Genomic DNA, 18,325 nt, shown 5'->3' on the forward strand with positions numbered 1-18,325 from the left:
AGAAAGTATCGTCTCTGTGCCTTGGTTTCCCCCTCTTTACAACAGGCCTGGGAGGACTCCCCAGTTCCCGGTACACACCAGACATCAGCCATGATTCAACACCCAGTCACTGTGATTGCTGTGATTGAAAATAAAACCAAACAAGCACACTTAAAAACAAAAATCAGAGCATGGAGCTCAATGCCTGACAAATAGAAGGAGCTCGATGCCTGACTACTGGGGTAGATAGACAGGCAGACAGATGGACGCATGAATCCAAACCCCTTAGTTCTGAGGGCTTCTATCTTCCGTTCAGCGGCCTTCATAGAGATCTGCACTCTGAGCCTCACCGTCCTGCGCTGGGCAGTGGGGATAATGTGAGTGCTTCCGAGGGCCGCTGTGAGGTCCCCCCGTGCTGATGACCAGGATCCTCAGAGGTAAAGGGAGCATCACAAGATAACACCCAATAATTCTTGCCCAAAGCATATATTCAGTAAATATTTGGTAAACGAGCGAGTAACTGCATGAACGCACACATGCCTTCCAAAACTTACTCAACACCAGCCTCCCCGAATTCTTGGGAGCTCCCCAGGCTGCTTGGAGGCTCGTGAAGTGCATGGCGTTCTCAGCTGGTAGGGAGAGCAGGGCCCAGCTCGCTGGCTTCTGCCACGGCTGCCCATCACCAGCTTGCCACATCCCGCCCACTAACTGTCACCAGCCCTGCCCCCAACAGCGGAACAGGGTGCCTTTCCAGCAGAACCTGTTGGAAAGAATTAGAAAGAATGCTGCTTTTACACACATCACTTCAACCAAAGCAGGCCCAGGCCTTCTGAACGGGCATCCTGAAGCCCCTGCTGAACAGGCCAGCCTCGGTGCCCCTCCTGGGCCTCTGTGCTCTCCTGGAGTACTCAGCCCACATATCATGCAGTGTGCAAGTTCTCCGCTCTCTGCGGAGGGGGAGGAGGACCGGTGAATGGAAGGCTCTGAAGTCAGGAGGCCCAAATTCCAACTCCACCTCTGACCATGACCTCGGGTAAGTTGCTTGGCCTCCCTGAGCCTGTTTCCTCCCTCATTTGTAAAACGCATCCGATACCGACCACACAAGACTGCTTTGAGGCTTAAATGGCATAACAAAGGTAGGGAGTCTAGCACAGGGCCTAGGACACAGCAAACGCTCAGCAAATGCAAGTCGTTCTGCTCCTTAGTGGAGAGAAGACCTGACTATCACCTCACTCTGCTCCCTCACTGGCACTGGAATTGAGCAAGTCACGGCCACCGTGGGCGCACCTTCTCCCTCCAAAATGCCGGTGACATTAGCGGACCTAACAAACACATCCTAGAGCTATGCTGTCCATGATGACGGCTGCCAGCCACAGGTGGCCACGGAACACTCGAAACGTGGACGGTCCAAAACGAGATGTGCTCCGAGTGTGGGAACACATTAACGTCAGAGGCTTAGGAGGGTTTAAAAAAGAACATCAGATAGCTCATTCACAGGTTTTATACTGAGCACATGCTGAAATGAAGGATTTTTGACATATACTGCATTAAATAAAATACTACTGGAAGTTAATTTCACCTTTTTCTTTCTACGCACAGCTACAAGAAGATTTCCAGTTGCGCATTCGCTCAATTATATTTCTATAACACGGCACTGCTCTAGGACAGTAATCAATCGATAGTTATTGTTATAGACCCTATTCTCTCCCCACAAACACGGATTCCTTCTAGAGGGAGGACCCCTGTTTGCTCTTACTTTTTTTTCTCCTAGCATTTAACACACAGTGCACACCAAAATACTCTCAGGGAGCTTTAAGATTTTAGAAGTGACCACATGGTCACTCTGCACCAGGAACCAGGTCGATGTGTGAAAAGCATACACTGGCTCATTTAATTCTTCAGAGAACCCAGGCAGTTAATTCCACTCCCCATATTTTATAGGTAAGGAAACTGAGGCACAGAAAGGTTGAGTGATTTGCCCGAGGCCACTGGACGCTCAGGGTCAGCTGGGAGCCCAACCTTAAGTCTAGGCTCCTCGTCATTGTCCATGAAATGAGCACATGATCCACACTCCTTGTCTGTGTGAGGCCGGGAAATCATGCACATCCTAGAAGACCTCTAGCCCCAGCAATGTTCTGTTTCCCATCCCCACCCCTACTGCCAAAGACTTTCCCAGCAAGTCAGAAATGACACACCACCAAACCGAGTCCATGTATAACCATGTCCACGTCTGGCCCAGGCTCGGTTAGCTCACAATTAGTCACATTTTTAAAAGGCTGAGTGGTAGAGAAGGTGGATTCTGTTTTATGCCTGTGAACTTCCTGGCCTGGGTACAGGCGGGAACCTGCAGACATAAAGATCCAGTGAACAGCAAAGGGCCTGATAAGGCTGAGTGTTCCCGAGTTGCAGAAGCTCAACTCCTCCCGACTCCATTAAAGACCACCTCCTTGGGGCGCCTGGGTGATTCACTGGGTTAAGCGTCTGCCTACAGTTCAGGTCATGATCCCAGGGTCCTGGGATAGAGCCCCACGTTGAGCTCCCTGCTCAGCAGGGAGCCTGCTTCTCCCTCTCCCTCTGCTCCTCCCCACTGCTTGTGCGCGCTCTCTCTCGCTCTCTGGCTCACTCTTTAAAAAAAAAAAAATTGTATAAAAACCACCTCCCCGCCACTCTCAGCCCACAGTGTCCTCTGGGCTCCGGCCGTCCACTCCGGCCCAGGCAGAGGCTTCTGTAGCCCCTGGTGGGGAAAGGCCCTGAGCTGGATGCTGAACAGGCTGCCCGTAAGTGTGTTGTTGGATGAGTGGGTGAGGAGATGGATGTATAAGTGAACCCCGTAAGGGAACAGAAGACACAGCCCTGTGTCTTAAGTAACTCACAGGATGGGGTACAGAGGACGGGGCGATGAGAGCACCGGGCGCAAGCTGCCCCCGACTACCTGCCAAATGAGTCCTGAAGGGGACGGAGGAGGAGTGACGGTCCTCTCTGGTCTACCCTGTGCCATCACGGTGTGAAGGCTATCTGCAGGTCAGGCTCAGGGAAGGGAGGAGGGGGGCAGTCAATTCGGGAAGGCTTCCAGGAGGAGGATGCGCCTGCATGAGGAGCAGGGCTCAGACAAGACTGGAGGACATTCCGATGGTTGGCTGTGTCAAGCCGGTCACTTAACCTCTCAACCTCTCGGTTTCCTTTTTTAAAAAGGGGGAGGGATGGCAGGAGAGAGGGAGGAGAAAGAGAAAAACAGAACTCCTGGTAGACAGGTCACATTTGACCTCAGACAGGGTAAATATTTACTCATGCATTCATGAGCCTGGCTCTAGGTTTGAGCCACCTGGGTTTGTGCTGGTGTCTGGTCCTGATTTGAGGCCCGAGGTGGCCAGTGTTTAGCCCGTGGCACAGAGTCCGGCCCTACACCTTGTCTGTCTGCGGGCTAAATGGGTCCCGTTTGAAGGCAGTGGAAAAAGTGACCACTATGATGACCCCGCTGCTCATGCCAAGACACCAGGGAGCCACAGCACGTGATCTGCCCTCCCCCCACCCTGTGCAGGGACACCCCACTGTCTGCCGGGAGTGTTCATCTTACCCTCGCCCCCCCCCCCCATTCCTCAGAGGGAGAAACGGACACGCAGCAAAGCTGCACAAATCTCACGAACTTACCCAGAAGGGAGACTCGCCCCAGCCCCGCGAGACTCCATTGTCCACTCTCCCACACTAACCACAGAGCTGAGGAGAACACTCATGCGCCCAGCAAATATTTACTGAGGGCCTACTATGTGCCAGGCACTGTCCCGGACAGCAGGACAGAGGACACGGGGATACAGCCATGGACAGGACAAGGAAGGTCCCTGTCCTTGGGGACCTGGTGTTCCATATGGGGAGACTGGCCCTAAACACACAAGATCATTCCAGGAGGTCATAGAGGTCTGAGGTAGGAGGTTTAAGCAGGGCCGCTTTAGCATGAAGGTCCGTAAGAATCACCACGAAGCACGTTTAAAATACATATTCCCATATGGTACCCCAGGGGTCCCATTAGAAGTGGAGGGAGAAGGCAGGAAACTCACATCTTCAGTAGCGGGCCAGGAGGGGGGAGGCCCCAGGCTCTGGCCTCGCTCTGCCCCACGGAGCCCAGGGGACAAGAATGACCACGCGCGCCTCAACCTCCTCATCCTTAAAAAGAGCATTGTGACAGGGGCCTGGGCTACCTCGCAGGGCGGCGCTGAGACACGAAGAAGGCTGGGAAGGTAAACCGTCAAGGGCTGAACAAAGCGGAGTTGTGTACATTCTTAGATCACACTCCCCCTAAGAGAGGACGCAGGAGAGGACCAGCAAGCGAGCCCCAGGGACCCAGGGGCTCCTGTCAAATGTGCAACTGCTCAGCGACAAACACCCCCACATGGAACCCACCAAGCCAAGGAAGAGAACTCTTACTCAAGCGTGGTTGCTCAACAAGGGCCGGGCTGTGTGGGTTTCCATGCAGTTGGCCCATCCTGTGCGAACCCAGCGTGTGGGCTCTCTGGTTAGGCGAGCGGCTGTGAGAGATGACCCCATGGCCCGCGGCTCGAGCCCACGGGTTGCTCTTGGGGTCAAGCGCGCTTCATCCAGCAGTGACCTAACCCCAGCGCCAGTTAGCTCAGCAGCCTCTCCTGTTATGCGAGGCACCAGCTCACATTTCAGGCCGTTTGCTCCCCTGGGCATGACTCAGAGAGTCAGTTGTCTTATAAAAAAAAAAAAAAAATGCTTTTCATATTTCAAATCAAAAATAAATACCACGCACTCTGGACGCCAGCCATCGCAGATGTCTCTCTGTTGAGCTATTAAAGCGAAAAGGCCCGGGGAAGATGAAAAAGTGGTTAATTCAGATCATCCTGTCCCCACGGCCTTTGTTGATGCCGGGAGGCAAGAGGCCAGGTCGCAGGGCTGATTTCTGGCGCAGGGCGTCACGGTGAGGTCAGGGGTTCACGCGTTCATTGGAACCGGAGAAGGTGAAAAGCAAATGCTCTGCAGGGCGATCCTACTAGAAAACAGCATGTGGATCTAGGCAGAGATGAGCAACATCTCCAGCTACAGCAGGTCTCAATCCCTGTAGCAGGAAGGCGGGTCAGAAGGTGTGAGGCGGGCAGGGCCGTGCAAGCCTGTCCAGCAGGGAGAGGCCCTGCCCCGCAGGCCCTCGTGAGCCCAGCCACCATTAGGGCTCCTGGCATTTGCTTCCCAGCGTTCCCTCCCCCACCCCACCCCCATCCAGACCCACCCACACCTCTGACCATTTGGCTTCCTGGGTGGGGTGCCCACAAGGAGAGAACGCCCTGGTTATAACCCCACAGTGGTTATACTTTCCAACAAATAAACTAGTGGCTTGATTTGTGTTTCAGCTTCTTGCAGGTTAGTGGGAGCTGGGAGTTCTGACTCCGGGCCTGACCAAAAAAAAAGAGGTTTCTGAATTGGAAAGGCCAGGCCCAGCTCCCAGGTAAATTCCCGAAGGTCGGGGCCATCTTCTGGCCACCAGCCTCCCCCTGGCTGCCCCCACGTCCCATCTTTCCTTCCAACCCCTCCAGATGCATCCTCTTCTGGGCACCAGACTGTGAGGTTTTTCAAGGAGCTCCAAGGCCACACCTAGACAAATACATTTGAAGGCTGAAGTTAAACTGAAACTTTACCTTCAGCCGTTTCCTCCAAAGATAACAGATTCTTTTTCTAAAGACCCAGGAGCCTCCAGCCCCTGGGGCCCACATGAGGAAGGGAGTTCCCATGGCAGAGGTCAGCGAGCTGGGTGAGCTGCCGAGGTGGACGGTCGGCTGGGTTGCCGAGACACCCCAGGACAGCCACCAGCAATTTCTCCTTCCAAAGGAACAAAAGCCTTAAAATAAAAGCAACCTATTTTCCAAGGATTTGTTGTCAGTCTTAGTCGGCGGGGTCTCTGAAAAGTTGGTAAACAGGATACACTCTTTTCCCTGTTTCTAGACTTTCTGGACACTCTGGGATGTAGGTATTATACTTTCCAGATTAGCAGTTGGACCCATCACTTTAAATTTAGAGGTCCTCCACCTGAAAAGAAGTCCGAGGGTTGCAGAAAAACACTGAGTGTATCATTTAGAAATATAATTAAAAGACTATTTCAAAATAAGTTTATCCCATTTCCCAACTTTGTGGCATCCTATAGGTCAGAGTGCCTTACGGACGGGACAGCAAGCTATAACAGAGTGTTGGAAGGAGGTGATGATACCATCATAATGGAAATGGCAACTGTTTAATGAGCATTTACAGTATGCCTGGAATTGTAAACCTCTTACACGTGTTGCAATTTAATCTTTAAAACAAATGCAGGGAGCTATTTCATCCCTACTTTAGAGATGAAGAAACAGATGCTCAGAAAGTTCAAGTATTTGCTGGTCCAGGATTTGAACCCTGGTCCGTATAACCCTAAAGCCCCATGCTTCTCCACCCTCCCGAACGGTCTCAGATCAGGGGAACATCACTGCAGTGTTTTTCTCTCCATGAAAAAACTCTCCCGGTCCATGAAGTGATTACTTTTTTAAGATTATCAGATAAATCCTGCCTTGAAAACAAGTTTAAGAATCCTAGCTACCTGCATGACCCTTCAAGTCTCCTCATCTCTCTGGACGTCAGTATTTTTGGCTATGAAACTAGTATATATTTCCTGAGCCCTCTTTTGGCTTTAACAAAAGGCACCCCCCTCACCCCCACAAGAGATCACCAACATCCATAAATCCTCCAACAGGAAACAGGCCAAAGGATTACTGTGAGGAAAATAGTGCTAGCTTACTCACTCCCAAACCCTGATGAGGACACCAACGGGAACGAGCCACCCCCAGCTAGACGGGGTCTGGGAAAACGGCAGAAGAGCAGACGCACACAGCACCCTCCAGGCTACCCGAAGGTCCCCTGAAGCTTCCAGATTAATTTCTCTTCTCTAAGAAAGAGAGGGAAAAAAAAAAAGTATAACCTTCAGTTTCCTTATTTGTAAAGTGAAAATCTCTCATTTGGTCATTAGACAAAGGACTGCTACATGAATCCACTGCAATATTAATCACAAATGTGCTTTGATAAATGAATGAATGGATGGACGGACAGATGGACTCTGGAATCAGGCAGATCTGGGTCCTAACTCTCGCTCTGCCATTTACTGGCTGTAAGTGGTCAAGTCAACTTAACCTCTGTGGTACTCTGTTTCCTCAGCTGTAGAGTTCAGACCTTAGACCAGTGCTAGAACCTTCTGTCACGATGAAAATGACCTCTTCTGTGTTGGCTCACGTGGTAGCCACTAGCCGCATGTGGCTGCAGAGGACCTGAAATGTGGCTAATATGACTGAGGAACTGGATTCTAAATTTTAACTACCTGAAATTTAAACAGCCCCGTGTGGGTAGCGGCCGCAGGATTACGTAACACCGCTTTCTACCGTGGTGATAAGAACTACGTAAGATAACATTTATAAACTGCCTTGCACAACAAGTCCTAGAGGGAAAAAAATCCATGAAGATGTGGAAGTCCTACCAGTGGAGGTTTTTTTTTGTTTTGTTTTGTTTTTTAAAGCACATCAAGAAATGGGGGCGCTAGAAGCAGAGAGAGAGATACACAGACATTTTAGCAAGACCTCAAGAAATGGGATATTCTGCTAGAGTCATTCCTTTAAGTGCATGAACGAAATGGCTCAAAGTCTCCTGTTTTATTTACAAATGCCCTTGTCAGCAGATCCAGAGAGAGCCGTTTTAGGCCAACCTGGGTTTTTATAACCCTAGACACCCCAGTACGAACTGCCCCATGAGCAAACTCTCACTCCTCAACAAAACCTTCCATCCTAACGGGCAGCCACCCCCAGCCCAGCTGCAGCCTCGCTGGGGCCTCCAGGGAGCTGCCCACCCAGCCCCGGGCAGGACAGAGCCAGCAGGCACACCCTGGCGGGGACGCGCTCACGGTGGGAGACAGCTGTCCCCAGAACCTAGCTAGGGTCACAAGGCAGGCTGGCAGCGGCCCGGGTCGGGAGTGCCCCCCAGCACTCACTGGCAGCCGGCCTGCGTCACAGCCCGACAGGAAACGAGGAGAAGACAACACGGGCCGCGTGGAAATCCCCACCAGGCTCCAGGCCAGAGAGTGACTCAGTGGGGCTGGCCGGTGAGCTGCCCTCTCCCACCCCTCGGCCAGGGCCCAGGGGGCTGGGCTGCTGTCTCTGCATGGACTAAGACACCAAAGTGCTTCACCAGTATTAATTACGGTCACAGATACCACCACGCCCTGCCTGAAAACATGCCAGGCAGAGGCCCAACATACCACAGGTGGGGGTTCGAGGCCCTTCTACAACAGCAAAATGTGCTTTCTCGAAAGGGAGGTCTGAGTTCAAGTCCCGAAGCTGCCACAAAGCCTAAGAGATCCACTTAAACTTTTGCAGCCTGACTCCTTCCTGTAAGAGCAAGGCGCACCCCCGGAATGAGGCTCCCATCCTCCCCATGCGGCATTCCCAGGCAACCCCATTCTGCAGTACCTCCTGCCTCCTCCCAGCCCCTCTGCCCTCCCCTACACCACCCTGTGGCAGGTACTAGTCTTAGCCCTGTGACGTGAATCATCCTAAATGTGAACATTTTGCCAGGCCTCCCCTCAGATATGAACGAACGTCACCAGGACAGAGGCCATGCCTTACACTGTCTTCAAAGTGAGTTTGATAGAGGAGTCTCCAAAATCCTTCTTGTATTGACCCAAAGAGATGGCACCTGTCCAACTCCGCCACGGCTAGGCTACCAGAGGCTCCCGCCATCTCCATTCCTTGCTGCCCCATGCTCTTTTTCTTTCCCCCCTAAAATATGCCCAGGATATTCCAGGGGCTCATGGCTAATATGAAGCAAAAAGAAGTAACAAAGTTAAAAAAAAAAAAAAATTCCTAGTGAGATGCAAGAGGCTTACTAAATCCAAAGTCTTGACCCTTTGAAATTACACCGAAAATCCGACCTGTGTTATTTCATTTTAATAATACCAACTCGCCCTGACTTTTTACTTTCAGAAGCTCTCGGAGGCAATTTTACCTTTGGACTATAAACTTCTTACAAAATAATCCATTTGCCCCATTCCCCCGACTGTGTATTGGTCTGAATTTTATGGATGTCTTTGGCAAGTCTCAGATACAACTCGGCCAGGGTTCCGTGCGTCTACTTAAAGCACAATCCCGTTCAGCTCGGGCCATGAAGCACTTGAGGGGCCCCCCCACCTCACCGGGTCATCCCTTGCCCAGGCCCCCATGGAGCCCATCCCGTGGCTCCCTCCCCACACGGATGAGCCACTGGCAGGAGTCACCCATGCCCTGGGCTCTCACATCTTCACCTGCCATTCACTGTGGGATTCTGCATGGGCTTCTGTCCCCAGCACTCTACCCTGACCTCCCGGTTACAAAACCCAAAACATGTGCTTTTCATGCGTTACCACCCTGGATCCTCTGCAGCATCTACTGTTCACGTCCTCGGTGTCCCCGTATACGGTCTCCCTTCTCCTCTCTCCCCATCCCCTAAATGTGGCTGTTCCTCAGCCGCTGGCCTGGACCTTCTCATCCTGCCCTTACACGCTCCTCAACCTGGCTGCATCCACATGACGACTTCCAAATGTATATCTCAGCTCAGACCTCTGCCCTGAACCCCACACTCATCCACCCAGCTGCCTGGGTTATGTCACATACAACAGGCGCTCCATAAATGCTTGCTGCTATACAGCATTTAATGAGGACCTCTCTGTGCATGGCTCTGTTCTAGGCAAACGGGAGAGGCGTGTCCCTGGGCTCAAGGGGAACACAGTGCTGGACATTAAGCAGAACTCTTTTGGTGGCTTTTTGTGACAGATGGATCTATTCCCCCAAATTCTAGTCTGGTATAAAAGTGACCTGACTATAGGCCAGAGTTTGCTGGCCCCAGTCCCACCCTCGCTCAGCAATAGGGTATTACCTTCTGGCAAATATCAAAGACCACCAGTAATCAGGCAAAACAAGAACTGACATTTATTAGCAGAGAAATACAGTAGGTTTGCTTTACCCTAACCCTCGTAGGGAATGCTCTAAAGAGGAAAGCTCCATCCATATCTTGGTCCCCTCTCAGCTGGGCTAGACCCCCTCACCGGGTTCGTCCGTGGCAATTCTCACAGTGGACATGGTACGTGCTCAGTGCCCCCTATTGCATCGAGGGCACCCAGCCCGTGCCAGGCACGTGGTTGGCATCCACCACAGGCCTGCTGAAAGAATGGGTTTCAGATTCTCAACAAGGAGTTCTAACTATAAATTATCTACATGTGGTGCTTAGGAGTATTTGCTTTCTCGGGTGCCTGGGTGGCTCAGTTGGTTAAGCGACTGCCTTCGGCTCAGGTCATGATCCTGGAGTCCTGGGATCGAATCCCGTATCGGACTCCCCGCTTGGCGGGGAGTCTACTTCTCCCTCTGACCCTCCCCCCTCTCATGCTCTCTCTGTCTCATTCTTTCTCTCTCAAATGAACAAATAAAATCTTTAAAAAAAAAAAAAGGAGTATTTGCTTTCTCTACTATCATTAAAACATTACCATTTGGTCCTGTTTCCAGGTGTTTCTAAGCTAACAGGAACTCTCTAAAATCAGTCTGAAAATCTGTGCTCGAGAAACCACATCTCTCACATGAGCTTGGAGGGGTTCCCAGCAGGCAGGGAAACATCCTTACACCTACCAGAGTCTCACACCCAGCACCACCTGTTCCAGCTCCACTTGGGGCCCTGGTGACTTCCTAGTGATCCAAAGGGGACATCCACTCTGAGCAATGAGTGTGGCCTGGGGCCGGGACTCGGGGGCCTGAACAGGAGGGCTGTCCGCCTCCCCCATCACCACTCCTACGCTGGGCATATGGCTTCCTCCTCTAAGAATGAAGGAACTGGACTTATGAGGGCTGAGGCCCCTCCTGGTTCTGACAACAGTTCTCTTCCACCTTCCGGGTCTGACCGAACAAAACCGTGCCACCCAGTCCCTCGGGGGCAGAACTCAGCATCGCCACCTGAGCGAGGCCAGAGAAAAGGTGGGAAAGCACCTGGGTTTGAGGTCAAAAGACCTGAGCCTGCATCCTAATCAGCATACTCTGCCTGTGGGGTGCCATCCACGGTATGCGCCCAAAATGGCTTATTACCCTTCCTGGTGACTCCACTAGACACGCCAGCCACAGCCCAAGACCTCAGGGCGCCAACCCTCCGGAAGGGGAGAAAGACACAGCTGCACAGTGTGGGTTTAGGTGTTGGGGAGATGGAGGGCCCCGGAGAACTGGGTGGGATAGCCCAGAAAGGCTTCCCGGAGGAAGCAAGCATGGGGATTTCCAAGCAACTTACAACATTTTTCAAGATAAACATTGTATTTATCCGCTTTCTCACCTCCTGACCTTTGCCTTCCAAATCGGACGTGCCATCATCCCTAGTCACAAGATTTTTCTAGACCATGAAGCAGAAAGCTGGCTGGGTCACTTCCCCGGAGCTGCGAAGTCATCTGCCCAGCTCACCGAATATGTGTCCACTGCCTCTGTGCCTCATGGGTACACCCCTGTCACCCAGGGTCTTCCTCAGCGGCTGCTCCTACCTAGAGGAGGAGCTCCCATGGGCTCTGAGGAACAGAGCCTCTCCTCCTCAGCAGCCTCTCCTCCTCTGATTTCCCGGGGCACCTAACTTTCAAAACGACTTGCGGGACTGTTAGGAATGATAGCGCTAATCATGGCAGGCTCCGCTGGGCCACGTGCTTCTCCAGCCTGGCACTTGCTTGACACGTCACGTCAGGTCAAAAAGCACGCCCGCAGGAGATGGTACTGCCCTTACCCCACCGGAGCAGGATGCACCCAAGATTCAAAAGCTTAGGTCCCTCGCCTGAGTCCACACGGTTAGTCTGTAGGGAAGATTCTAAGCCGCCTTGCATGGCTCAGATCTGCATCGTAGGGCAACATTTCTGCTCACTCTGTGCCAGGCACAGCAGATGACGAGATGCATATAGCAGGGCTATGTCTTCGAGGCCGTCACATCAACCGTCATGCCCTGATGGACCTCAGAACGGCCCTCAGGCACCTGGGGATGACCCTGGCCCCTAGCAGTTGCTCCAAAGAGACCTGCTGAAGGAAACTGAATAGGAGACGCTAGAGAGCAGTGTCCACAATCCTCCAGGTAGACTCCCCTGTAAACTGTGCCTCCCAGCTCAAGGCTTTTTTTTTTTTTTTAATTTTATTATGTTAGTTACCATACAATACATCATTAGTTTTGTGGTGATCCACGATTCATTGCTTTCATATAACACCCAGTGCTCCATGCAGTACGTGCCCTCCTTAATACCCATCACCGGGCTAACACACCCCCCCCCCACTCCCCTCAGTTTGTTTCTTGGAGTCCATAGTCTCTCATGGTTCATCTTTCCCTCCGATTCTCCCCCCCTTCATTTTTCCCTTCCTTCTCCTAATGTCCTCCATGCTACTCCTTATGTTCCACAAATAAGTGAAAACATATGATAATTGACTTTCTCCGAAAAGAGTCAAGCAGAGAAGGCTTCTTCTGCATTTGCTTCTCCCTCTGCTCAGGCTGTTCCTCATCCACCTCTTCTCCTGGGGACTCCTACTCACCCTTTGGGCTTCAGCCCAAATGTCACTTCCTCAGGGTAGCCTTCCCTGACTACCACTCCCTCCCCAAATGGAATCAGGTCTCTCTCCAGCTCCCTGTCCTCATTCAAGGCCTGCAATGTGACATTTGTGACTGCTGGGCTCCCCAGCTGCAAGCGTCCTGTCGAAAGGTAGGTGCTGCCTCTGTTCACCACTGAATCCACAGCCTGGCAAAACGTGAGCTGTCAATAAAATACGCTGAATGAATGGACAAAGGCATTCATGCCATTAAATCTTATTTCAGCCTCATCATCACTCCAGGAGGGAGGCTAACCAGACATCATCATCACCCCCACTTTACTGATGAGGCAACTATGGCTCAGAGGACATAAGTCTGTCACCTGGGGTCAGGGACAAGGTCAAGACTGTGGCAAAAGTACCTCAAAGGGGACCACAGGTTTTTCTTGTTGGATTCTTTGGCAACCAGCTCTGATCAGGCACACAGATTTGGATAGCCATGTACATGGAAACAAGTGAATGAGCTCCGAAACAACTTGGTGGTGGTGGTGGGGGGGGGGGGGGTGTTAAGCATCACATTTCCATCATAGCAGATTCTAGAGGGAGGCCACATCTGTTTGCATTTGGGTCTATTCTACCTGCTCTGTTCTGAGAACACAGCTAAGTGCTAGAGGGATACAAAGAAATCCACAGGTGTGGGTGCGACTTCACTTCTGGGAAGAAAAAGAAGACTTTCCTATTGTCTCACCAGGCAGATAATGAAGTGCTAAGGTATTCCCGGAGGCACTCGGGGCTGGGGCCGCTGGAGTCCCAGGAATTCTAAGCTTGTTCATGCAACTTGATACACATTTGCTCAAGGGCTGGGGCAGAGCACTAGACCAGGAGTCAGAGACCTGGTTTCTAAGCCCACCTCTGACCCTGACCACCTGGTGACCCTGAGCAATTCAGTGTCCCTATGGGCAGAGGAGGGTTAACAGCACCTACCCTGCCTTCTCCACAAGGCTGTGGCCAGACTCCAGCAAGAGGGTGGGTGTAAGATGCTCTTGGTACGATACAGGCAGTAAGCAGACATCCATAGTATTATCCCATTACAAGGTCACTCCTGGCCCAGGGCCGATGGTGTAGAAGGTGATCCCAGGGGCCTGCTTACTCACAGCCTCCCCCATGGAGGCCAATGTAACTTTAAAGGGAACTAACTGCGTTTACCTGTCAGAAAGAAGGCTGGCCTCTCCACCCACGCAATTAAATACTGGGGGCCAGCAAGTGGAAAAGGAAGGAGGGAACAAAGTCAAAGCTAGGATTCCCTGGGCTGGAGCCACATTTTTGCATGCCATGAGTCGTGTGACTCCGAGCAAGTGGTCTATTCCTCTGAGCCCCTACTTCCCTATCTGTAAGTTGTGGAATAAGGATAACCTCCCTAGAGGTTGGCATTCAGATCTATTAAAAAAAAAAAAAAAGGGATTCTACCGAAAAATAGTAAAGCCCTTTATTGGGAATGGGATGGAGAAGGCCACTGCAATACTATGAATATATTTTTCATTTGTACTTGGTCTTTGTCCAGGGCCCCAGCTCCAGGGTTCCTAAAACCCTTGATTTTTGTGTGATAGCAGCAATGAAGAGATCTTTTGTTATGTTAATGAAGGTGACTTGGGGGCCCCACCCAAGGGCACTTTGCCAGGAGGACCAAACTTGTGAGTAGAGGGTTAGAACTTCCATTCCTACCACCCCCCCACCCCCCCCACCCCCCCCACCCCCCGTCACCTCCCAGGAGGGGAGAGAGGCTGGAGGTTGAATCAGCCAATGGCCAGTGACTTAGTCAATCCTCAGTGTGCAAGCCTCCGTAATAACCCAACAGGACCGGGGAGAGTGATGCGCCTGGGGGTGAGGGCACGAAGCTGCTTGCCCTTTCCCCATACCTCACCCTATGTATCTCTTCATCTGGCTGTTGATTCATATCCTTTAATAAACTGGTAAAGGTGTTTCCCTGAGTTCTGTGAACTGCTCTAGCAAATTCAAGAACATAAGAGGAGGTCATTGGAAGCTCCAATCTGTAGCCAATTGGCCAGAAGCACAGATTAACAGCCTGGGGCTTGTGACTGGCATCTGAAGTAAGGGGGGGGGGGAGGGGTAGTCTTGTAGGACTGGGCCCTTCATCTGTGAAATCTGATACTATCTCTGGGTAGGTAGTGTCAGAATGGAGTTGAATTCTCGGGCACGAGTCAAGGTGTGTGTGTGGGGGGGGCGGGAGGAACCGCCCCTATGTTAAAAATTGGGTCCGGGAACCCTAACAGGGCCACCCCACATGACACATGTAGTCAGTTAAAGGTGGCTGGTTCCTTGCCCCCAGGGAAGGAGCCGATCTGGGTGGGCCTCTTTGTAGAGTGGCCATCCCCATGCCCAGCACAACCACAGGTGGTAACTCCAACTCGGATGAAGCAATGCCACCTCCCCTCTCCGCAAAGTCACTGCCATCTCTCAGAGCAAAGACACGTACACACCCCCTTCACCCAAAGTTCGCCGCTGCTCAGGAGCCGAATGTGAGAGATAACTTGCAAAATGCACCCAGAAGCCTACCACTGCCCCCTTTCCACACCCAGGTAGTCCAAACTACTCTCAACCTGGTGGTGGAAATGTCATCAATTCTGAATTTCAGAAAGAATTCAATCGAGGTTTTTTTTTAAGCACCTTCCTGTCCAGGCCTAGGCACTGTGAGAAGTGAGGCAAAGATGACACAGTTCCTACCTCCAAGAAGCCATGAGTCTAAAGGGGCAGAAACACAAATGAAATAATTATGTGCCTAAGAAGTTCCGGTTCCTAGGACCCACAAGAGAAATCCTCTCATGTGGTGGTTGCTGAAGATACTGGGTTTCTCCCTGGAAAATGTTTTTTTGTTTTTTTGTTTTTTTTTAATTCTTATGGACCACTTATGTTAACCTTGGCAGAGATCACATTCTGTGTTACTTCTGGCTACGAGGAAGCTCAGAGCCAAATTTGCAGGCCACATCTAATATCTCCCAAGACTTTATAATATGCAATACTGTGTGCTAACATTACCTTTGATCTCATTTTCCTCTCCTTTTCTCCTCCCCCCCCCCCAATGTCCTTATCTATCTCTGTTTTTATTCACTCTACTTCTGAGAATTACCTCACATTCTTTTTTGGAACAAGGTAGATTATGAAAAATCCACTGAAAACATTGACCAACATTACAAAACTTCAGTCATCATGACTAGCATGAAGATGGACATAGCGATCAACAGACTAGAACGGAGAGTCCAGAAATAAACGCTCACTGATTCTCAGCAAAGGTGCCAGACAATTCAGTAGGGGAAAGACCAGTCTTTTCAAACAGTGCTTGAGCAACTGGATATCCATACGCAAAAGAATAAAGTTGGACCCCTACCACACACCACATACAAAAATTAAATCAAAATGAATCAAAGACCTAAACATAAGAGCTAAAATGCTAAAACTCTTAGAAGAAAACAAGGGAGTTGATTTTTGTGACCTTGAGTGAGACAGTGGTTTCCTAGAAAAGACACCAAAAACAAAAAACAAATTTAGCTTCATCGGAATTAAAAACGTCTGTGCTTCGAAGGACAACACTGTAGAAGTGAGAATACAACCCACAGGATGAGAGAAAATATTTGCTAACCATCTATCTGATAAGGGGACTTGTACTCAGAATATACGCGGGCTCTTACAACAACAGAAAGACAGCCCAATTAAAAAATGGGCAAAGGGGGACGCCTGGGTGGCTCAGTCAGTTAAGCGTCCAACTCTTGATTTTGGCTCAGGTCATGATCTCAAGGTCCTGGGATGGAGCCCTGCGGTGGGCTCTGGGCTCAGCAGGGAGTCTGCTTGAGGATTCTCTCTCTCTCATTCTCTGTCTCCCCCCCACCCTTCCCCCCAATGATGCGCGTGCCCACGCATGCTCTAAAATAAATAAATAAATCTTTTAAAAAATGGGCAAAGGCTCTGAAAAGGCATTTATCTCAAGAAGACGGTCAATGGCCAATAAGAACATGAAGAGAGACTCAGTATCATTAGCCATTAGGGAAATACAAATCAAGACCACAATGAGATACTACTTCAAGCCCAGTAGGGTAGCTAAAATAAAGGAGACAGACAGTAACAAGTATTGGAGAAATCAGATCCCTCATAACTTGTTGGCAGGATCATAATATGGCGTGGCCGCTTTGAAAGAGAATTTGGCAATGCCCCGAAGAGTTAAACACAAAGTTACCAAACGATTCAGCAATTCTATACTTTGATATCTACTATGTATCTAACGAAAACCACACCAAAATTTATACACAAATGTTCACGGCAGCATTAGTCATAATAGCCAAAACGTACAAATGACGCAAATGTCCATTAACTGAAGAAACAAATGGATACACAAAATGTGGTACATCCAGACAATGAAATATTATTTGGCCATGAATACGAACCAAGTACCAACACATGCTACAACATGAACTTCGAAAACATCATGGTAAGTGAGAGAAGACAGTCACCAAAGACCACATATCATAGGACTCCATTTATAAGAAATGTCCATGCAAGGCAAATCCACAGAGGCAGAAAGTAGATTGGGTTTCCAGAGCTGGGGGAGGGACATGAGGGGTGGCTACTGATGGGTATGAACTTTCCAGGTGATGAGCATATTCTAAAATTAAATCGTAGTGACGGTTGCAGAGCTTTCTTAGTACGCTAAAACCAACGAACTGTACATCTTAGGAGTGTATTTTATGGTGTATCAATCATTTGTTAAAAAGGCTGTCATTTTTTTAAAGTTTGAAGTTTGATTAAATAAATTCTGGAGTTGTGTTCCTAGTAATGTGCTGATGTTGGGTTCTTCCTTTTGACAAATGCACCACGGGAATGGGAGATGTTAACATTCAGGAAATCTGGATGAGGGGTACACAGGAACTTTGTGTCATTTGCAATTTTTCTGCAAATCTACTACTCCTCCAAAATAAAGTTCCTTTTTATAAAAAAAAAAAAAAAAGGCTGATCATGTAGAGTTCACAATTATGTAATTATTTAATTAGGCTTGCATGACTGTGGTTTACCTTCCCCTATGGACCATAGCAGCTCAGGGGCAGGGCCAGCGCACCGGGGTGTCTACACCACTGATGCTCAAGGAACCGTAGGCAGAAGGGCTGAAGTCATGACAAACACGGTCCTTTTCCCCCTCACTCCTTTCAAGCCTCAGCACAACACTGTGAGGTAAATACCGTCACCCAGGGAAAGGGCCAGCCAGAGGTACTGTTCGTTAGCATCCTATCTGTCCCCCTCACCCCATCTCATTCTGTTTATATACACACACTTCTGTTTTGCCAAACCCACCAACCTGTAAATCCCAATCTTTCCTGCTGTAGGTGGAGGTCATGGGAAACCCAGCCGGGCATTTCCTCACCCTCCCTCCCCTGACAGAGGTGGTAACTCGAGCGTTCCATGGATCCTCGCACACACCTTGATTGGAGCCCTTGGACCTCCACATCTTTATCAGTCTTATCCCCCAACTAGTGTAGAACTCCAAGGGCAGAGGCAGGATCTTTATTCCTCTACCCCCAAGGTCTTACGGATATACACCCAAGCCACGAATGAGGTCATGAATCCATTCACTAACTGCCAATCTAGACGAGCTCACAAAGCACATGGCAGCACCATCCCCAAAAGAAATGTGTTGATTTCAGGCTGAGAGCCCCTAAAAACAAAACAAAACAAAATAAAACGAAACAAAACAAAACACCCAACCCCCT

At 50.2% G+C, this 18,325-nt stretch overlaps 1 protein-coding gene across 2 annotated transcripts in view; it reads right to left on the bottom strand.

The window, feature by feature from the left end:
* SMAD3 (SMAD family member 3) overlaps window positions 1–18,325 on the bottom strand; it is a 114,377-nt gene that overhangs the window by 54,671 nt on the left and 41,381 nt on the right. Inside the window, exon 1 of one of the 2 annotated variants that reach the window (XM_036087121.2) lies at window positions 4,399–4,593. The exons of the other annotated variant lie outside the window; for it this stretch is intronic. The gene's annotated coding sequence lies outside the window, so the exon portion shown is untranslated. Of the gene's footprint in view, window positions 1–4,398; window positions 4,594–18,325 lie in introns of those variants that run through there. 2 annotated transcript variants of the gene reach the window in all.

This window comes from Halichoerus grypus, chromosome 8 (genome assembly GCF_964656455.1).
Source record: "Halichoerus grypus chromosome 8, mHalGry1.hap1.1, whole genome shotgun sequence".
NCBI classification, from domain to species: domain Eukaryota; kingdom Metazoa; phylum Chordata; class Mammalia; order Carnivora; family Phocidae; genus Halichoerus; species Halichoerus grypus.